Source organism: Taudactylus pleione, unplaced genomic scaffold, assembly GCF_031769625.1.
Source record: "Taudactylus pleione unplaced genomic scaffold, aTauple2 ptg000225l, whole genome shotgun sequence".
Lineage (NCBI taxonomy): Eukaryota > Metazoa > Chordata > Amphibia > Anura > Myobatrachidae > Taudactylus > Taudactylus pleione.
In genome coordinates, this window is record NW_028284627.1 from 10,935,950 (window position 1) to 10,960,221 (window position 24,272).

Genomic DNA, 24,272 nt, shown 5'->3' on the forward strand with positions numbered 1-24,272 from the left:
AAAAAAAGAACAATATTTTTAACAGACAGACGCACGCTTGTCGCTGCTACTTTGAGGATGCAAGTGCAGCTACAGCCCACACAATTCACAAAGACAGAAAAATAGAAGAATATTTTTATTGTTTGTGTAGCACACTTTGAGGGTGTCACCACCCTTTAACACACAATTCACAAAGACAGAAAAAAAAAGAACAATATTTTTATTGTTTGTGTAGCACACTTTGAGGGTGTCACCACCCTTTAACAGACAGACGCACGCTTGTCGCTGCTGCTTTGAGGATGCAAGTGCGGCTACAGCCCACACAATTCACAAAGACAGAAAAAAAAGGAACAATATTTTTAACAGACAGACGCACGCTTGTCGCAGCTGCTTTGAGGATGCAAGTGCAGCTACAGCCCACACAATTCACGAAGACAGAAAAAAAAGAAGAATATTTTCATTGTTTGTGTAGCACACTTTGAGGGTGTCACCACCCTTTAACAGACAGATGCACGCTTGTCGCTGCTGATTTGAGGATGCAAGTGCGGCTACAGCCCACACAATTCACAAAGACAGAAAAAAAAGAACAATATTTTTATTGTTTGTGTAGCACACTTTGAGGGTGTCACCACCCTTTAACAGACAGACGCACGCTTGTCGCTGCTGCATTAAGGATCCAGGTGTGGCTACAGCCCACACATTTCACAAAGACAGAAATAAAAAGAACAATATTTTTATTGTTTGTGTAGCACACTTTGAGGGTGTCACCACCTTTTAACAGACAGACGCACGCTTGTCGCTGCTGCTTTAAGGATGCAGGTGCGGCTACAGCCCACACATTTCTCAAAGACAGAAAAAAAAAGAACAATATTTTTATTGTTTGTGTAGCACACTTTGAGGGTGTCAACACCCTTTAACAGACAGATGCACGCTTGTCGCTGCTGCTTTGAGGATGCAAGTGCGGCTACAGCCCACACAATTCACAAAGACAGAAAAAAAAAGAACAATATTTTTATTGTTTGTGTAGCACACTTTGAGGGTGTCACCATCCTTTAACAGACAGACGCACGCTTGTCGCTGCTGCTTTAAGGATGCAGGTGCGGCTACAGCCCACACATTTCACAAAGACAGAAAAAAAAAGAACAATATTTTTATTGTTTGTGTAGCACACTTTGAGGGTGTCACCACCCTTTAACAGACAGATGCACGCTTGTCGCTGCTGCTTTGAGGATGCAAGTGCGGCTACAGCCCACACAATTCACAAAGACAGAAAAAAAAAGAACAATATTTTTATTGTTTGTGTAGCACACTTTGAGGGTGTCACCACCCTTTAACAGACAGACGCACGCTTGTCGCTGCTGCTTTGAGGATGCAAGTGCGCTACAGCCCACACAATTCACAAAGACAGAAAAAGAAGAAGAATATTTTTATTGTTTGTGTAGCACACTTTGAGGGTGTCACCACCCTTTAACACACAATTCACAAAGACAGAAAAAAAAAGAACAATATTTTTATTGTTTGTGTAGCACACTTTGAGGGTGTCACCACCCTTTAACAGACAGACGCACACTTGTCGCTGCTGCTTTGAGGATGCAAGTGCGGCTACAGCCCACACAATTCACAAAGACAGAAAAAAAAAGAACAATATTTTTAACAGACAGACGCACGCTTGTCGCTGCTGCTTTGAGGATGCAAGTGCAGCTACAGCCCACACAATTCACAAAGACAGAAAAAAAAGAAGAATATTTTTATTGTTTGTGTAGCTCACTTTGAGGGTGTCAACACCCTTTAACAGACAGATGCACGCTTGTCGCTGCTGCTTTGAGGATGCAAGTGCGGCTACAGCCCACACAATTCACAAAGACAGAAAAAAAGAACAATATTTTTATTGTTTGTGTAGCACACTTTGAGGGTGTCACCACCCTTTAACAGACAGATGCACGCTTGTCGCTGCTGCTTTGAGGATGCAAGTGCGGCTACAGCCCACACAATTCACAAAGACAGTAAAAAAAGAACAATATTTTTATTGTTTGTGTAGCACACTTTGAGGGTGTCACCACCCTTTAACAGACAGACGCACGCTTGTCGCTGCTGCTTTGAGGATGCAAGTGCGGCTACAGCCCACACAATTCACAAAGACAGAAAAAAAAAGAACAATATTTTTAACAGACAGACGCACTCTTGTCGCTGCTGCTTTGAGGATGCAAGTGCAGCTACAGCCCACACAATTCACAAAGACAGAAAAAAAAAAAAGAATATTTTTATTGTTTGTGTAGCTCACTTTGAGGGTGTCACCACACTTTAACAGACAGATGCACGCTTGTCGCTGCTGCTTTGAGGATGCAAGTGCGGCTACAGCCCACACAATTCACAAAGACAGAAAAAAAAGAACAATATTTTTATTGTTTGTGTAGCACACTTTGAGGGTGTCACCACCCTTTAACAGACAGACGCACGCTTGTCGCTGCTGCTTTAAGGATCCAGGTGCGGCTACAGCCCACACATTTCACAAAGACAGAAAAAAAAAGAAGAATATTTTTATTGTTTGTGTAGCACACTTTGAGGGTGTCACCACCCTTTAACAGACAGACGCACGCTTGTCGCTGCTGCTTTGAGGATGCAAGTGCGGCTACAGCCCACACAATTCACAAAGACAGAAAAAAAAAGAACAATATTTTTAACAGACAGACACACGCTTGTCGCTGCTACTTTGAGGATGCAAGTGCAGCTACAGCCCACACAATTCACAAAGACAGAAAAAAAGAAGAATATTTTTATTGTTTGTGTAGCACACTTTGAGGGTGTCACCACCCTTTAACACACAATTCACAAAGACAGAAAAAAAAAGAACAATATTTTTATTGTTTGTGTAGCACACTTTGAGGGTGTCACCACCCTTTAACAGACAGATGCACGCTTGTCGCTGCTGCTTTGAGGATGCAAGTGCGGCTACAGCCCACACAATTCACAAAGAGAGAAAAAAAAAGAACAATATTTTTAACAGACAGACGCACGCTTGTCGCTGCTGCTTTGAGGATGCAAGTTCAGCTACAGCCCACACAATTCACAAAGACAGAAAAAAAAGAAGAATATTTTTATTGTTTGTGTAGCACACTTTGAGGGTGTCACCACCCTTTAACAGACAGATGCACGCTTGTCGCTGCTGCTTTGAGGATGCAAGTGCGGCTACAGCCCACACAATTCACAAAGACAGAAAAAAAAGAAGAATATTTTTATTGTTTGTGTAGCTCACTTTGAGGGTGTCACCACCCTTTAACAGACAGATGCACGCTTGTCGCTGCTGCTTTGAGGATGCAAGTGCGGCTACAGCCCACACAATTCACAAAGACAGAAAAAAAGAACAATATTTTTATTGTTTGTGTAGCACACTTTGAGGGTGTCACCACCCTTTAACAGACAGACGCACGCTTGTCGCTGCTGCTTTAAGGATGCAGGTGCGGCTACAGCCCACACATTTCACAAAGACAGAAAAAAAAAGAACAATATTTTTATTGTTTGTGAAGCACACTTTGAGGGTGTCACCACCCTTTAACAGACAGATGCATGCTTGTCGCTGCTGGTTTGAGGATGCAAGTGCGGCTACAGCCCACACAAATCACAAAGACAGAAAAAAAAGAACAATATTTTTATTGTTTGTGTAGCACACTTTGAGGGTGTCACCACCCTTTAACAGACAGACGCACGGTTGTCGCTGCTGCTTTAAGGATGCAGGTGCGGCTACAGGCCACACATTTCACAAAGACAGAAAAAAAAGAAGAATATTTTTATTGTTTGTGTAGCACACTTTGAGGGTGTCACCACCCTTTAACAGACAGACGCACGCTTGTCGCTGCTGCTTTAAGGATGCAGGTGCGGCTACAGCCCACACATTTCACAAAGACAGAAAAAAAAAGAACAATATTTTTATTGTTTGTGTAGCACACTTTGAGGGTGTCACCACCCTTTAACAGACAGACGCACGCTTGTCGCTGATGCTTTAAGGAAGCAGGTGCGGCTACAGCCCACACATTTCACAAAGACAGAAAAAAAAAGAAGAATATTTTTATTGTTTGTGTAGCACACTTTGAGGGTGTCACCACCCTTTAACAGACAGACGCACGCTTGTCACTGCTGCTTTGACGATGCAAGTGCAGCTACAGCCCACACAATTCACAAAGACAGAAAAAAAAGAAGAATATTTTTATTGTTTGTGTAGCACACTTTGAGGGTGTCACCACCCTTTAACAGACAGACGCACACTTGTCGCTGTTGCTTTGAGGATGCAAGTGCGGCTACATCGCACACAAGTCAAAAACACATAAAAAAAATAGTTTTTTATTTTTTGGAGCACTATGAAAGTTACACCAGCCTTTAACAGACAGACGCACGCTTGTCGCTGCTGCTTTGAGGATGCAGGTGCGGCTACAGCCCACACATTTCACAAAGACAGAAAAAAAAAGAAGAATATTTTTATTGTTTGTGTAGCACACTTTGAGGGTGTCACCACCCTTTAACAGACAGACGCACGCTTGTCGCAGCTGCTTTAATGAAGCAGGTGCGGCTACAGCCCACACATTTCACAAAGACAGAAAAAAAAAGAAGAATATTTTTATTGTTTGTGTAGCACACTTTGAGGGTGTCACCACCCTTTAACAGACAGACGCACGCTTGTCGCTGCTGCTTTGACAATGCAAGTGCAGCTACAGCCCACACAATTCACAAAGATAGAAAAAAAAGAACAATATTTTTATTGTTTGTGTAGCACACTTTGAGGGTGTCACCACCCTTTAACAGACAGACGCACGCTTGTCGCTGCTGCTTTGACAATGCAAGTGCAGCTACAGCCCACACAATTCACAAAGACAGAAAAAAAAGAACAATATTTTTATTGTTTGTGTAGCACACTTTGAGGGTGTCACCACCCTTTAACAAACAGACGCACGCTTGTCGCTGCTGCTTTGAGGATGCAAGTGCGGCTACAGCCCACACAATTCACAAAGACAGAAAAAAAAGAACAATATTTTTATTGTTTGTGTAGCACACTTTGAGGGTGTCACCACCCTTTAACAGACAGACGCACGGTTGTCGCTGCTGCTTTAAGGATGCAGGTGCGGCTACAGCCCACACATTTCACAAAGACAGAAAAAAAAGAAGAATATTTTTATTGTTTGTGTAGCACACTTTGAGGGTGTCACCACCCTTTAACAGACAGACGCATGCTTGTCGATGCTGCTTTAAGGATGCAGGTGCGGCTACAGCCCACACATTTCACAAAGACAGAAAAAAAAAGAACAATATTTTTATTGTTTGTGTAGCACACTTTGAGGGTGTCACCACCCTTTAACAGACAGATGCACGCTTGTCGCTGATGCTTTAAGGAAGCAGGTGCGGCTACAGCCCACACATTTCACAAAGACAGAAAAAAAAAGAAGAATATTTTTATTGTTTGTGTAGCACACTTTGAGGGTGTCACCACCCTTTAACAGACAGACGCACGCTTGTCGCAGCTGCTTTGACGATGCAAGTGCAGCTACAGCCCACACAATTCACAAAGACAGAAAAAAAAGAAGAATATTTTTATTGTTTGTGTAGCACACTTTGAGGGTGTCACCACCCTTTAACAGACAGACGCACACTTGTCGCTGTTGCTTTGAGGATGCAAGTGCGGCTACATCGCACACAAGTCACAAACACATAAAAAAAATAGTTTTTTATTTTTTGGAGCACTATGAAAGTTACACCACCCTTTAACATACAGACGCACGCTTGTCGCTGCTGCTTTGAGGATGCAGGTGCGGCTACAGCCCACACATTTCACAAAGACAGAAAAAAAGAAGAATATTTTTATTGTTTGTGTAGCACACTTTGAGGGTGTCACCACCCTTTAACAGACAGACGCACGCTTGTCGCAGCTGCTTTAATGAAGCAGGTGCGGCTACAGCCCACACATTTCACAAAGACAGAAAAAAAAAGAAGAATATTTTTATTGTTTGTGTAGCACACTTTGAGGGTGTCACCACCCTTTAACAGACAGACGCACGCTTGTCGCTGCTGCTTTGACAATGCAAGTGCAGCTACAGCCCACACAATTCACAAAGATAGAAAAAAAAGAACAATATTTTTATTGTTTGTGTAGCACACTTTGAGGGTGTCACCACCCTTTAAAAGACAGACGCACGCTTGTCGCTGCTGCTTTGACAATGCAAGTGCAGCTACAGCCCACACAATTCACAAAGACAGAAAAAAAAGAACAATATTTTTATTGTTTGTGTAGAACACTTTGAGGGTGTCACCACCCTTTAACAGACAGACGCACGCTTGTCGCTGCTGGTTTGAGGATGCAAGTGCGGCTACAGCCCACACAATTCACAAAGACAGAAAAAAAAAGAAGAATATTTTTATTGTTTGTGTAGCACACTTTGAGGGTGTCACCACCCTTTAACAGACAGACGCACGCTTGTCACTGCTTCTTTGAGGATGCAAGTGCGGCTACATCGCACACAAGTCACAAACACATTAAAAAAATAGTTTTTTATTTTTTGGAGCACTTTGAGAGTTACACCACCCTTTAACAGACAGACGCACACTTGTCGCTGCTGCATTGAGGATGCAAGTGCGGCTACAGCCCACACAAATCACAAAGACAGAAAAAAAAAGTAGAATATTTTTATTGTTTGTGTAGCACACTTTGAGGGTGTCACCAACCTTTAACAGACAGACGCACGTTTGTCGCTGCTGCTTTAAGGATGCAGGTGCGGCTACAGCACACACATTTCACAAAGACAGAAAAAAAAGAACAATATTTTTATTGTTTGTGTAGCACACTTTGAGGGTGTCACCACCCTTTAAAAGACAGACGCACGCTTGTCGCTGCTGCTTTGAGGATGCAAGTGTGGCTACAGCCCACACAATTCACAAAGACAGAAAAAAAAGAACAATATTTTTATTGTTTGTGTAGCACACTTTGAGGGTGTCACCACCCTTTAACAGACAGACACACGCTTGTCGCTGCTGCTTTAAGGATGCAGGTGCGGCTACAGCCCACACATTTCACAAAGACAGAAAAAAAAGAATAATATTTTTATTGTTTGTGTAGCACACTTTGAGGGTGTCACCACCCTTTAACAGACAGACGCACGCTTGTCGCTGCTGCTTTGACGATGCAAGTGCAGCTACAGCCCACACAATTCACAAAGACAGAAAAAAAAGAAGAATATTTTTATTGTTCGTGCAGCACACTTTGTGGGTGTCACCACCCTTTAACAGACAGACGCACGCTTGTCGCTGCTGCTTTGAGGATGCAAGTGCGGCTACAGCCCACACAATTCACAAAGACAGAAAAAAAAAGAACAATATTTTTAACAGACAGACGCACGCTTGTCGCTGCTACTTTGAGGATGCAAGTGCAGCTACAGCCCACACAATTCACAAAGACAGAAAAATAGAAGAATATTTTTATTGTTTGTGTAGCACACTTTGAGGGTGTCACCACCCTTTAACACACAATTCACAAAGACAGAAAAAAAAAGAACAATATTTTTATTGTTTGTGTAGCACACTTTGAGGGTGTCACCACCCTTTAACAGACAGACGCACGCTTGTCGCTGCTGCTTTGAGGATGCAAGTGCGGCTACAGCCCACACAATTCACAAAGACAGAAAAAAAAGGAACAATATTTTTAACAGACAGACGCACGCTTGTCGCAGCTGCTTTGAGGATGCAAGTGCAGCTACAGCCCACACAATTCACGAAGACAGAAAAAAAAGAAGAATATTTTCATTGTTTGTGTAGCACACTTTGAGGGTGTCACCACCCTTTAACAGACAGATGCACGCTTGTCGCTGCTGCTTTGAGGATGCAAGTGCGGCTACAGCCCACACAATTCACAAAGACAGAAAAAAAAGAACAATATTTTTATTGTTTGTGTAGCACACTTTGAGGGTGTCACCACCCTTTAACAGACAGACGCACGCTTGTCGCTGCTGCATTAAGGATCCAGGTGCGGCTACAGCCCACACATTTCACAAAGACAGAAATAAAAAGAACAATATTTTTATTGTTTGTGTAGCACACTTTGAGGGTGTCACCACCTTTTAACAGACAGACGCACGCTTGTCGCTGCTGCTTTAAGGATGCAGGTGCGGCTACAGCCCACACATTTCACAAAGACAGAAAAAAAAGAATAATATTTTTATTGTTTGTGTAGCACACTTTGAGGGTGTCACCACCCTTTAACAGACAGACGCACGCTTGTCGCTGCTGCTTTGACGATGCAAGTGCAGCTACAGCCCACACAATTCACAAAGACAGAAAAAAAAGAAGAATATTTTTATTGTTCGTGCAGCACACTTTGTGGGTGTCACCACCCTTTAACAGACAGACGCACGCTTGTCGCTGCTGCTTTGAGGATGCAAGTGCGGCTACAGCCCACACAATTCACAAAGACAGAAAAAAAAAGAACAATATTTTTAACAGGCAGACGCACGCTTGTCGCTGCTGCTTTGAGGATGCAAGTGCAGCTACAGCCCACACAATTCACAAAGACAGAAAAAAAAGAAGAATATTTTTATTGTTTGTGTAGCACACTTTGAGGGTGTCACCACCCTTTAACAGACAGATGCACGCTTGTCGCTGCTGCTTTGAGGATGCAAGTGCAGCTACAGCCCACACAATTCACAAAGACAGAAAAAAAATAACAATATTTTTATTGTTTGTGTAGCACACTTTGAGGGTGTCACCACCCTTTAACAAACAGACGCATGCTTGTCGCTGCTGCTTTAAGGATCCAGGTGCGGCTACAGCCCACACATTTCACAAAGACAGAAAAAAAAAGAACAATATTTTTATTGTTTGTGTAGCACACTTTGAGGGTGTCACCACCCTTTAACAGACAGACGCACGCTTGTCGCTGCTGCTTTAAGGATGCAGGTGCGGCTACAGCCCACACATTTCACAAAGACAGAAAAAAAAAGAAGAATATTTTTATTGTTTGTGTAGCACACTTTGAGGGTGTCACCACCCTTTAACAGACAGACGCACGCTTGTCGCTGTTGCTTTGAGGATGCAAGTGCGGCTACATCGCACACAAGTCACAAACACATAAAAAAAAATAGTTTTTTATTTTTTGGAGCACTTTGAGAGTTACACCACCCTTTAACAGACAGACGCACGCTTGTCGCTGCTGCTTTGAGGATGCAAGTGCGGCTACAGCCCACACAATTCACAAAGACAGAAAAAAAGAACAATATTTTTATTGTTTGTGTAGCACACTTTGAGGGTGTCACCACCCTTTAACAGACAGACGCACGCTTGTCGCTGCTGCTTTGAGGATGCAAGTGCGGCTACAGCCCACACAATTCACAAAGACAGAAAAAAAAGAACAATATTTTTATTGTTTGTGTAGCACACTTTGAGGGTGTCACCACCCTTTAACAGACAGACGCACGCTTGTCGCTGCTGCTTTAAGGATGCAGGTGCGGCTACAGCCCACACATTTCACAAAGACAGAAAAAAAAGAACAATATTTTTATTGTTTGTGAAGCACACTTTGAGGGTGTCACCACCCTTTAACAGACAGATGCACGCTTGTCGCTGCTGCTTTGAGGATGCAAGTGCGGCTACAGCCCACACAATTCACAAAGACAGAAAAAAAAGAACAATATTTTTATTGTTTGTGTAGCACACTTTGAGGGTGTCACCACCCTTTAACAGACAGACGCACGGTTGTCGCTGCTGCTTTAAGGATGCAGGTGCGGCTACAGCCCACACATTTCACAAAGACAGAAAAAAAAGAAGAATATTTTTATTGTTTGTGTAGCACACTTTGAGGGTGTCACCACCCTTTAACAGACAGACGCATGCTTGTCGATGCTGCTTTAAGGATGCAGGTGCGGCTACAGCCCACACATTTCACAAAGACAGAAAAAAAAAGAACAATATTTTTATTGTTTGTGTAGCACACTTTGAGGGTGTCACCACCCTTTAACAGACAGACGCACGCTTGTCGCTGATGCTTTAAGGAAGCAGGTGCGGCTACAGCCCACACATTTCACAAAGACAGAAAAAAAAAGAAGAATATTTTTATTGTTTGTGTAGCACACTTTGAGGGTGTCACCACCCTTTAACAGACAGACGCACGCTTGTCGCAGCTGCTTTGACGATGCAAGTGCAGCTACAGCCCACACAATTCACAAAGACAGAAAAAAAAGAAGAATATTTTTATTGTTTGTGTAGCACACTTTGAGGGTGTCACCACCCTTTAACAGACAGACGCACACTTGTCGCTGTTGCTTTGAGGATGCAAGTGCGGCTACATCGCACACAAGTCACAAACACATAAAAAAAATAGTTTTTTATTTTTTGGAGCACTATGAAAGTTACACCACCCTTTAACATACAGACGCACGCTTGTCGCTGCTGCTTTGAGGATGCAGGTGCGGCTACAGCCCACACATTTCACAAAGACAGAAAAAAAGAAGAATATTTTTATTGTTTGTGTAGCACACTTTGAGGGTGTCACCACCCTTTAACAGACAGACGCACGCTTGTCGCAGCTGCTTTAATGAAGCAGGTGCGGCTACAGCCCACACATTTCACAAAGACAGAAAAAAAAAGAAGAATATTTTTATTGTTTGTGTAGCACACTTTGAGGGTGTCACCACCCTTTAACAGACAGACGCACGCTTGTCGCTGCTGCTTTGACAATGCAAGTGCAGCTACAGCCCACACAATTCACAAAGATAGAAAAAAAAGAACAATATTTTTATTGTTTGTGTAGCACACTTTGAGGGTGTCACCACCCTTTAAAAGACAGACGCACGCTTGTCGCTGCTGCTTTGACAATGCAAGTGCAGCTACAGCCCACACAATTCACAAAGACAGAAAAAAAAGAACAATATTTTTATTGTTTGTGTAGAACACTTTGAGGGTGTCACCACCCTTTAACAGACAGACGCACGCTTGTCGCTGCTGGTTTGAGGATGCAAGTGCGGCTACAGCCCACACAATTCACAAAGACAGAAAAAAAAAGAAGAATATTTTTATTGTTTGTGTAGCACACTTTGAGGGTGTCACCACCCTTTAACAGACAGACGCACGCTTGTCACTGCTTCTTTGAGGATGCAAGTGCGGCTACATCGCACACAAGTCACAAACACATTAAAAAAATAGTTTTTTATTTTTTGGAGCACTTTGAGAGTTACACCACCCTTTAACAGACAGACGCACACTTGTCGCTGCTGCATTGAGGATGCAAGTGCGGCTACAGCCCACACAAATCACAAAGACAGAAAAAAAAAGTAGAATATTTTTATTGTTTGTGTAGCACACTTTGAGGGTGTCACCAACCTTTAACAGACAGACGCACGTTTGTCGCTGCTGCTTTAAGGATGCAGGTGCGGCTACAGCACACACATTTCACAAAGACAGAAAAAAAAGAACAATATTTTTATTGTTTGTGTAGCACACTTTGAGGGTGTCACCACCCTTTAAAAGACAGACGCACGCTTGTCGCTGCTGCTTTGAGGATGCAAGTGTGGCTACAGCCCACACAATTCACAAAGACAGAAAAAAAAGAACAATATTTTTATTGTTTGTGTAGCACACTTTGAGGGTGTCACCACCCTTTAACAGACAGACACACGCTTGTCGCTGCTGCTTTAAGGATGCAGGTGCGGCTACAGCCCACACATTTCACAAAGACAGAAAAAAAAGAATAATATTTTTATTGTTTGTGTAGCACACTTTGAGGGTGTCACCACCCTTTAACAGACAGACGCACGCTTGTCGCTGCTGCTTTGACGATGCAAGTGCAGCTACAGCCCACACAATTCACAAAGACAGAAAAAAAAGAAGAATATTTTTATTGTTCGTGCAGCACACTTTGTGGGTGTCACCACCCTTTAACAGACAGACGCACGCTTGTCGCTGCTGCTTTGAGGATGCAAGTGCGGCTACAGCCCACACAATTCACAAAGACAGAAAAAAAAAGAACAATATTTTTAACAGACAGACGCACGCTTGTCGCTGCTACTTTGAGGATGCAAGTGCAGCTACAGCCCACACAATTCACAAAGACAGAAAAATAGAAGAATATTTTTATTGTTTGTGTAGCACACTTTGAGGGTGTCACCACCCTTTAACAGACAGACGCACGCTTGTCGCTGCTGCTTTGAGGATGCAAGTGCGGCTACAGCCCACACAATTCACAAAGACAGAAAAAAAAGGAACAATATTTTTAACAGACAGACGCACGCTTGTCGCAGCTGCTTTGAGGATGCAAGTGCAGCTACAGCCCACACAATTCACGAAGACAGAAAAAAAAGAAGAATATTTTCATTGTTTGTGTAGCACACTTTGAGGGTGTCACCACCCTTTAACAGACAGATGCACGCTTGTCGCTGCTGCTTTGAGGATGCAAGTGCGGCTACAGCCCACACAATTCACAAAGACAGAAAAAAAAGAACAATATTTTTATTGTTTGTGTAGCACACTTTGAGGGTGTCACCACCCTTTAACAGACAGACGCACGCTTGTCGCTGCTGCATTAAGGATCCAGGTGCGGCTACAGCCCACACATTTCACAAAGACAGAAATAAAAAGAACAATATTTTTATTGTTTGTGTAGCACACTTTGAGGGTGTCACCACCTTTTAACAGACAGACGCACGCTTGTCGCTGCTGCTTTAAGGATGCAGGTGCGGCTACAGCCCACACATTTCTCAAAGACAGAAAAAAAAAGAACAATATTTTTATTGTTTGTGTAGCACACTTTGAGGGTGTCAACACCCTTTAACAGACAGATGCACGCTTGTCGCTGCTGCTTTGAGGATGCAAGTGCGGCTACAGCCCACACAATTCACAAAGACAGAAAAAAAAAGAACAATATTTTTATTGTTTGTGTAGCACACTTTGAGGGTGTCACCATCCTTTAACAGACAGACGCACGCTTGTCGCTGCTGCTTTAAGGATGCAGGTGCGGCTACAGCCCACACATTTCACAAAGACAGAAAAAAAAAGAACAATATTTTTATTGTTTGTGTAGCACACTTTGAGGGTGTCACCACCCTTTAACAGACAGATGCACGCTTGTCGCTGCTGCTTTGAGGATGCAAGTGCGGCTACAGCCCACACAATTCACAAAGACAGAAAAAAAAAGAACAATATTTTTATTGTTTGTGTAGCACACTTTGAGGGTGTCACCACCCTTTAACAGACAGACGCACGCTTGTCGCTGCTGCTTTGAGGATGCAAGTGCGCTACAGCCCACACAATTCACAAAGACAGAAAAAGAAGAAGAATATTTTTATTGTTTGTGTAGCACACTTTGAGGGTGTCACCACCCTTTAACACACAATTCACAAAGACAGAAAAAAAAAGAACAATATTTTTATTGTTTGTGTAGCACACTTTGAGGGTGTCACCACCCTTTAACAGACAGACGCACACTTGTCGCTGCTGCTTTGAGGATGCAAGTGCGGCTACAGCCCACACAATTCACAAAGACAGAAAAAAAAAGAACAATATTTTTAACAGACAGACGCACGCTTGTCGCTGCTGCTTTGAGGATGCAAGTGCAGCTACAGCCCACACAATTCACAAAGACAGAAAAAAAAGAAGAATATTTTTATTGTTTGTGTAGCTCACTTTGAGGGTGTCACCACCCTTTAACAGACAGATGCACGCTTGTCGCTGCTGCTTTGAGGATGCAAGTGCGGCTACAGCCCACACAATTCACAAAGACAGAAAAAAAGAACAATATTTTTATTGTTTGTGTAGCACACTTTGAGGGTGTCACCACCCTTTAACAGACAGATGCACGCTTGTCGCTGCTGCTTTGAGGATGCAAGTGCGGCTACAGCCCACACAATTCACAAAGACAGTAAAAAAAGAACAATATTTTTATTGTTTGTGTAGCACACTTTGAGGGTGTCACCACCCTTTAACAGACAGACGCACGCTTGTCGCTGCTGCTTTGAGGATGCAAGTGCGGCTACAGCCCACACAATTCACAAAGACAGAAAAAAAAAGAACAATATTTTTAACAGACAGACGCACTCTTGTCGCTGCTGCTTTGAGGATGCAAGTGCAGCTACAGCCCACACAATTCACAAAGACAGAAAAAAAAAAAAGAATATTTTTATTGTTTGTGTAGCTCACTTTGAGGGTGTCACCACACTTTAACAGACAGATGCACGCTTGTCGCTGCTGCTTTGAGGATGCAAGTGCGGCTACAGCCCACACAATTCACAAAGACAGAAAAAAAAGAACAATATTTTTATTGTTTGTGTAGCACACTTTGAGGGTGTCACCACCCTTTAACAGACAGACGCACGCTTGTCGCTGCTGCTTTAAGGATCCAGGTGCGGCTACAGCCCACACATTTCACAAAGACAGAAAAAAAAAGAAGAATATTTTTATTGTTTGTGTAGCACACTTTGAGGGTGTCACCACCCTTTAACAGACAGACGCACGCTTGTCGCTGCTGCTTTGAGGATGCAAGTGCGGCTACAGCCCACACAATTCACAAAGACAGAAAAAAAAAGAACAATATTTTTAACAGACAGACACACGCTTGTCGCTGCTACTTTGAGGATGCAAGTGCAGCTACAGCCCACACAATTCACAAAGACAGAAAAAAAGAAGAATATTTTTATTGTTTGTGTAGCACACTTTGAGGGTGTCACCACCCTTTAACACACAATTCACAAAGACAGAAAAAAAAAGAACAATATTTTTATTGTTTGTGTAGCACACTTTGAGGGTGTCACCACCCTTTAACAGACAGATGCACGCTTGTCGCTGCTGCTTTGAGGATGCAAGTGCGGCTACAGCCCACACAATTCACAAAGAGAGAAAAAAAAAGAACAATATTTTTAACAGACAGACGCACGCTTGTCGCTGCTGCTTTGAGGATGCAAGTTCAGCTACAGCCCACACAATTCACAAAGACAGAAAAAAAAGAAGAATATTTTTATTGTTTGTGTAGCACACTTTGAGGGTGTCACCACCCTTTAACAGACAGATGCACGCTTGTCGCTGCTGCTTTGAGGATGCAAGTGCGGCTACAGCCCACACAATTCACAAAGACAGAAAAAAAAGAAGAATATTTTTATTGTTTGTGTAGCTCACTTTGAGGGTGTCACCACCCTTTAACAGACAGATGCACGCTTGTCGCTGCTGCTTTGAGGATGCAAGTGCGGCTACAGCCCACACAATTCACAAAGACAGAAAAAAAGAACAATATTTTTATTGTTTGTGTAGCACACTTTGAGGGTGTCACCACCCTTTAACAGACAGATGCACGCTTGTCGCTGCTGCTTTGAGGATGCAAGTGCGGCTACAGCCCACACAATTCACAAAGACAGAAAAAAAAGAACAATATTTTTATTGTTTGTGTAGCACACTTTGAGGGTGTCACCACCCTTTAACAGACAGACGCACGCTTGTCGCTGCTGCTTTGAGGATGCAAGTGCGGCTACAGCCCACACAATTCACAGAGACAGAAAAAAAAAGAACAATATTTTTAACAGACAGACGCATGCTTGTCGCTGCTGCTTTGAGGATGCAAGTGCAGCTACAGCCCACACAATTCACAAAGACAGAAAAAAAAGAAGAATATTTTTATTGTTTGTGTAGCTCACTTTGAGGGTGTCACCACACTTTAACAGACAGATGCACGCTTGTCGCTGCTGCTTTGAGGATGCAAGTGCGGCTACAGCCCACACAATTCACAAAGACAGAAAAAAAAGAACAATATTTTTATTGTTTGTGTAGCACACTTTGAGGGTGTCACCACCCTTTAACAGACAGACGCACGCTTGTCGCTGCTGCTTTAAGGATCCAGGTGCGGCTACAGCCCACACATTTCACAAAGACAGAAAAAAAAAGAAGAATATTTTTATTGTTTGTGTAGCACACTTTGAGGGTGTCACCACCCTTTAACAGACAGACGCACGCTTGTCGCTGCTGCTTTGAGGATGCAAGTGCGGCTACAGCACACACAATTCACAAAGACAGAAAAAAAAAGAACAATATTTTTAACAGACAGACACACGCTTGTCGCTGCTACTTTGAGGATGCAAGTGCAGCTACAGCCCACACAATTCACAGACAGAAAAAAAGAAGAATATTTTTATTGTTTGTGTAGCACACTTTGAGGGTGTCACCACCCTTTAACACACAATTCACAAAGACAGAAAAAAAAAGAACAATATTTTTATTGTTTGTGTAGCACACTTTGAGGGTGTCACCACCCTTTAACAGACAGATGCACGCTTGTCGCTGCTGCTTTGAGGATGCAAGTGCGGCTACAGCCCACACAATTCACAAAGAGAGAAAAAAAAAGAACAATATTTTTAACAGACAGACGCACGCTTGTCGCTGCTGCTTTGAGGATGCAAGTGCAGCTACAGCCCACACAATTCACAAAGACAGAAAAAAAAGAAGAATATTTTTATTGTTTGTGTAGCACACTTTGAGGGTGTCACCACCCTTTAACAGACAGATGCACGCTTGTCGCTGCTGCTTTGAGGATGCAAGTGCGGCTACAGCCCACACAATTCACAAAGACAGAAAAAAAAGAAGAATATTTTTATTGTTTGTGTAGCACACTTTGATGGTGTCACCACCCTTTAACAGACAGACGCACGCTTGTCACTGCTGCTTTAAGGATCCAGGTGCGGCTACAGCCCACACATTTCACAAAGACAGAAAAAAAAGAACAATATTTTTATTGTTTGTGTAGCACACTTTGAGGGTGTCACCACCTTTTAACAGACAGACGCACGCTTGTCGCTGCTGCTTTAAGGATGCAGGTGCGGCTACAGCCCACACATTTCACAAAGACAGAAAAAAAAGAAGAATATTTTTATTGTTTGTGTAGCACACTTTGAGGGTGTCACCACCCTTTAACAGACAGACGCACGCTTGTCGCTGCTGCTTTAAGGATGCAGGTTCGGCTACAGCCCACACATTTCACAAAGACAGAAAAAAAAAGAAGAATATTTTTATTGTTTGTGTAGCACACTTTGAGGGTGTCACCACCCTTTAACAGACAGATGCACGCTTGTCGCTGCTGCTTTGAGGATGCAAGTGCGACTACAGCCCACACAATTCACAAAGACAGAAAAAAAAAGAACAATATTTTTAACAGACAGACGCACGCTTGTCGCTGCTACTTTGAGGATGCAAGTGCAGCTACAGCCCACACAATTCACAAAGACAGAAAAAAAAGAAGAATATTTTTAATGTTTGTGTAGCACACTTTGAGGGTGTCACCAGCCTTTAACAGACAGACGCACGCTTGTCGCTGCTGCTTTGAGGATGCAAGTGTGGCTACAGCCCACACAATTCACAAAGACAGAAAAAAAAAGAACATTATTTTTAACAGACAGACGCACGCTTGTCGCTGCTGCTTTGAGGATGCAAGTGCAGCTACAGCCCACACAACTCACAAAGACAGAAAAAAAAGAAGAATATTTTTATTGTTTGTGTAGCTCACTTTGAGGGTGTCACCACCCTTTAACAGACAGATGCACGCTTGTCGCTGCTGCTTTGAGGATGCAAGTGCGGCTACAGCCCACACAATTCACAAAGACAGAAAAAAAAGAACAATATTTTTATTGTTTGTGTAGCACACTTTGAGGGTGTCACCACCCTTTAACAGACAGACGCACACTTGTCGCTGCTGCTTTAAGGATCCAGGTGCGGCTACAGCCCACACAATTCACAAAGACAGAAAAAAAAATAACAATATTTTTAACAGACAGACACACGCTTGTCGCTGCTACTTTGAGGATGCAAGTGCAGCTACAGCCCACACAATTCACAAAGACAGAAAAAAAGAAGAATATTTTTATTGTTTGTGTAGCACACTTTGAGGGTGTCACCACCCTTTAACACACAATTCACAAAGACAGAAAAAAAAAGAACAATATTTTTATTGTTTGTGTAGCACACTTTGAGGGTGTCACCACCCTTTAACAGACAGATGCACGCTTGTCGCTGCTGCTTTGAGGATGCAAGTGCGGCTACAGCCCACACAATTCACAAAGAGAGAAAAAAAAAGAACAATATTTTTAACAGACAGACGCACGCTTGTCGCTGCTGCTTTGAGGATGCAAGTGCAGCTACAGCCCACACAATTCACAAAGACAGAAAAAAAAGAAGAATATTTTTATTGTTTGTGTAGCACACTTTGAGGGTGTCACCACCCTTTAACAGACAGATGCACGCTTGTCGCTGCTGCTTTGAGGATGCAAGTGCGGCTACAGCCCACACAATTCACAAAGACAGAAAAAAATGAAGAATATCTTTATTGTTTGTGTAGCACACTTTGAGGGTGTCACCACCCTTTAACAGACAGACGCACGCTTGTCGCTGCTGCTTTAAGGATCCAGGTGCGGCTACAGCCCACACATTTCACAAAGACAGAAAAAAAAAGAACAATATTTTTATTGTTTGTGTAGCACACTTTGAGGGTGTCACCACCTTTTAACAGACAGACGCACGCTTGTCGCTGCTGCTTTAAGGATGCAGGTGCGGCTACAGCCCACATATTTCACAAAGACAGAAAAAAAAGAACAATATTTTTATTGTTTGTGTAGCACACTTTGAGGGTGTCACCACCCTTTAACAGACAGACGCACGCTTGTCGCTGCTGCTTTAAGGATGCAGGTGCGGCTACAGCCCACACATTTCACAAAGGCAGAAAAAAAAAGAAGAATATTTTTATTGTTTGTGTAGCACACTTTGAGGGTGTCACCACCCGTTAACAGACAGATGCACGCTTGTCGCTGCTGCTCTGAGGATGCAAGTGCGACTACAGCCCACACAATTCACAAAGACAGAAAAAAAAGAACAATATTTTTAACAGACAGACGCACGCTTGTCGCTGCTACTTTGAGGATGCAAGTGCAGCTACAGCCCACACAATTCACAAAGACAGAAAAAAAAGAAGAATATTTTTATTGTTTGTGTAGCACACTTTGAGGGTGTCACCACCCTTTAACAGACAGACGCACGCTTGTCGCTGCTGCTTTGAGGATGCAAGTGCGGCTACAGCCCACACAATTCACAAAGACAGAAAAAAAAAGAGCAATATTTTTAACAGACAGACGCATGCTTGTCGCTGCTGCTTTGAGGATGCAAGTGCAGCTACAGCCCACACAATTCACAAAGACAGAAAAAAAAGAAGAATATTTTTATTGTTTGTGTAGCTCACTTTGAGGGTGTCACCACCCTTTAACAGACAGATGCACGCTTGTCGCTGCTGCTTTGAGGATGCAAGTGCGGCTACAGCCCACACAATTCACAAAGACAGAAAAAAAAGAACAATATTTTTATTGTTTGTGTAGCACACTTTGAGGGTGTCCCCACCCTTTAACAGACAGACGCACGCTTGTCGCTGCCGCTTTAAGGATCCAGGTGCGGCTTCAGCCCACACATTTCACAAAGACAGAAAAAAAAAGAACAATATTTTTATTGTTTGTGTAGCACACTTTGAGGGTGTCAACACCCTTTAACAGATAGACGCACGCTTGTCGCTGCTGCTTTGAGGATGCAGGTGCGGCTACAGCCCAAACATTTCACAAAGACAGAAAAAAAAAGAAGAATATTTTTATTGTTTGTGTAGCACATTTTGAGGGTGTCACCACCCTTTAACACACAATTCACAAAGACAGAAAAAAAAGAACAATATTTTTAACAGACAGACGCACGCTTGTCGCTGCTACTTTGAGGATGCAAGTGCAGCTACAGCCCACACAATTCACAAAGACAGAAAAAAAGAAGAATATTTTTATTGTTTGTGTAGCACATTTTGAGGGTGTCACCACCCTTTAACACACAATTCACAAAGACAGAAAAAAAAAGAACAATATTTTTAACAGACAGACGCACGCTTGTCGCTGCTACTTTGAGGATGCAAGTGCAGCTACAGCCCACACAATTCACAAAGACAGAAAAAAAGAAGAATATTTTAATTGTTTGTGTAGCACACTTTGAGGGTGTCACCACCCTTTAACACACAATTCACAAAGACAGAAAAAAAAAGAATATTTTTATTGTTTGTGTAGCACACTTTGAGGGTGTCACCACACTTTAACAGACAGACGCACGCTTGTCGCTGCTGCTTTGAGGATGCAAGTGCGGCTACAGCCCACACAATTCACAAAGAGAGAAAAAAAAAGAACAATATTTTTAACAGACAGACGCACGCTTGTCGCTGCTGCTTTGAGGATGCAAGTGCAGCTACAGCCCACACAATTCACAAAGACAGAAAAAAAAGAAGAATATTTTTATTGTTTGTGTAGCACACTTTGAGGGTGTCACCACCCTTTAACAGACAGATGCATGCTTGTCGCTGCTGCTTTGAGGATGCAAGTGCGGCTACAGCCCACACAATTCACAAAGACAGAAAAAAAAGAAGAATATTTTTATTGTTTGTGTAGCACACTTTGAGGGTGTCACCACCCTTTAACAGACAGACGCACGCTTGTCGCTGCTGCTTTAAGGATCCAGGTGCGGCTACAGCCCACACATTTCACAAAGACAGAAAAAAAAAGAACAATATTTTTATTGTTTGTGTAGCACACTTTGAGGGTGTCACCACCTTTTAACAGACAGACGCACGCTTGTCGCTGCTGCTTTAAGGATGCAGGTGCGGCTACAGCCGACACATTTCACAAAGACAGAAAAAAAAGAACAATATTTTTATTGTTTGTGTAGCACACTTTGAGGGTGTCACCACCTTTTAACAGACAGACGCACGCTTGTCGCTGCTGCTTTAAGGATGCAGGTGCGGCTACAGCCCACACATTTCACAAAGACAGAAAAAAAAGAACAATATTTTTATTGTTTGTGTAGCACACTTTGAGGGTGTCACCACCCTTTAGCAGACAGACGCACGCTTGTCGCTGCTGCTTTAAGGATGCAGGTGCGGCTACAGCCCACACATTTCACAAAGACAGAAAAAAAAAGAAGAATATTTTTATTGTTAGTGTAGCACACTTTGAGGGTGTCACCACCCTTTAACAGACAGATGCACACTTGTCGCTGCTGCTTTGAGGATGCAAGTGCGACTACAGCCCACACAATTCACAAAGACAGAAAAAAAAAGAACAATATTTTTAACAGACAGACGCACGCTTGTCGCTGCTACTTTGAGGATGCAAGTGCAGCTACAGCCCACACAATTCACAAAGACAGAAAAAAAAGAAGAATATTTTTATTGTTTGTGTAGCTCACTTTGAGGGTGTCACCACCCTTTAACAGACAGATGCACGCTTGTCGCTGCTGCTTTGAGGATGCAAGTGCGGCTACAGCCCACACAATTCACAAAGACAGAAAAAAAAGAACAATATTTTTATTGTTTGTGTAGCACACTTTGAGGGTGTCACCACCCTTTAACAGACAGACGCACGCTTGTCGCTGCTGCTTTAAGGATCCAGGTGCGGCTACAGCCCACACATTTCACAAAGACAGAAAAAAAAAGAACAATATTTTTATTGTTTGTGTAGCACACTTTGAGGGTGTCACCACCCTTTAACAGACAGACGCACGCTTGTCGCTGCTGCTTTGAGGATGCAAGTGCAGCTACAGCCCACACAATTCACAAAGACAGAAAAAAAAAGAAGAATATTTTTTTTGTTTGTGTAGCACACTTTGAGGGTGTCACCACCCTTTAACAGACAGACGCACGCTTGTCGCTGCTGCTTTGAGGATGCAGGTGCGGCTACAGCCCACACATTTCACAAAGACAGAAAAATAAGAACAATATTTTTATTGTTTGTGTAGCACACTTTGAGGGTGTCACCACCCTTTAACAGACAGACGCACGCTTGTCGCTGCTGCTTTAAGGATGCAGGTGCGGCTACAGCCCACACATTTCACAAAGACAGAAAAAAAAAGAAGAATATTTTTATTGTTTGTGTAGCACACTTTGAGGGTGTCACCACCCGTTAACAGACAGATGCATGCTTGTCGCTGCTGCTTTGAGGATGCAAGTGCGACTACAGCCCACACAATTCACAAAGACAGAAAAAAAAGAACAATATTTTTATTGTTTGTGTAGCACACTTTGAGGGTGTCACCACCCTTTAACAGACAGACGCACGCTTGTCGCTGCTGCTTTAAGGATGCAGGTGCGGCTACAGCCCACACATTTCACAAAGACAGAAAAAAAAAGAAGAATATTTTTATTGTTAGTGTAGCACACTTTGAGGGTGTCACCACCCTTTAACAGACAGATGCACACTTGTCGCTGCTGCTTTGAGGATGCAAGTGCGACTACAGCCCACACAATTCACAAAGACAGAAAAAAAAAGAACAATATTTTTAACAGACAGACGCACGCTTGTCGCTGCTACTTTGAGGATGCAAGTGCAGCTACAGCCCACACAATTCACAAAGACAGAAAAAAAAGAAGAATATTTTTATTGTTTGTGTAGCTCACTTTGAGGGTGTCACCACCCTTTAACAGACAGATGCACGCTTGTCGCTGCTGCTTTGAGGATGCAAGTGCGGCTACAGCCCACACAATTCACAAAGACAGAAAAAAAAGAAGAATATTTTTATTGTTTGTGTAGCACACTTTGAGGGTGTCACCACCCTTTAACAGACAGACGCACGCTTGTCGCTGCTGCTTTAAGGATCCAGGTGCGGCTACAGCCCACACATTTCACAAAGACAGAAAAAAAAAGAACAATATTTTTATTGTTTGTGTAGCACACTTTGAGGGTATCACCACCCATTAACAGACAGACGCACGCTTGTCGCTGCTGCTTTGAGGATGCAAGTGCAGCTACAGCCCACACAATTCACAAAGACAGAAAAAAAAAGAAGAATATTTTTTTTGTTTGTGTTGCACACTTTGAGGGTGTCACCACCTTTTAACAGACAGACGCACGCTTGTCGCTGCTGCTTTGAGGATGCAGGTGCGGCTACAGCCCACACATTTCACAAAGACAGAAAAATAAGAACAATATTTTTATTGTTTGTGTAGCACACTTTGAGGGTGTCACCACCCTTTAACAGACAGACGCACGCTTGTCGCTGCTGCTTTAAGGATGCAGGTGCGGCTACAGCCCACACATTTCACAAAGACAGAAAAAAAAAGAAGAATATTTTAATTGTTTGTGTAGCACACTTTGAGGGTGTCACCACCCGTTAACAGACAGATGCATGCTTGTCGCTGCTGCTTTGAGGATGCAAGTGCGACTACAGCCCACACAATTCACAAAGACAGAAAAAAAAGAACAATATTTTTAACAGACAGACGCACGCTTGTCGCTGCTACTTTGAGGATGCAAGTGCAGCTACAGCCCACACAATTCACAAAGACAGAAAAAAAAGAAGAATATTTTTATTGTTTGTGTAGCACACTTTGAGGGTGTCACCACCCTTTAACAGACAGACGCACGCTTGTCGCTGCTGCTTTGAGGATGCAAGTGCGGCTACAGCCCACACAATTCACAAAGACAGAAAAAAAAAGAGCAATATTTTTAACAGACAGACGCACGCTTGTCGCTGCTGCTTTGAGGATGCAAGTGCAGCTACAGCCCACACAATTCACAAAGACAGAAAAAAAAGAAGAATATTTTTATTGTTTGTGTAGCTCACTTTGAGGGTGTCACCACCCTTTAACAGACAGATGCACGCTTGTCGCTGCTGCTTTGAGGATGCAAGTGCGGCTACAGCCCACACAATTCACAAAGACAGAAAAAAAAGAACAATATTTTTATTGTTTGTGTAGCACACTTTGAGGGTGTCCCCACCCTTTAACAGACAGACGCACGCTTGTCGCTGCCGCTTTAAGGATCCAGGTGCGGCTACAGCCCACACATTTCACAAAGACAGAAAAAAAAAGAAGAATATTTTTATTGTTTGTGTAGCACACTTTGAGGGTGTCAACACCCTTTAACAGATAGACGCACGCTTGTCGCTGCTGCTTTAAGGATGCAGGTGCGGCTACAGCCCACACATTTCACAAAGAAAGAAAAAAAAAGAAGAATATTTTTATTGTTTGTGTAGCACATTTTGAGGGTGTCACCACCCTTTAACACACAATTCACAAAGACAGAAAAAAAAAGAACAATATTTTTAACAGACAGACGCACGCTTGTCGCTGCTACTTTGAGGATGCAAGTGCAGCTACAGCCCACACAATTCACAAAGACAGAAAAAAAGAAGAATATTTTTATTGTTTGTGTAGCACATTTTGAGGGTGTCACCACCCTTTAACACACAATTCACAAAGACAGAAAAAAAAGAACAATATTTTTAACAGACAGACG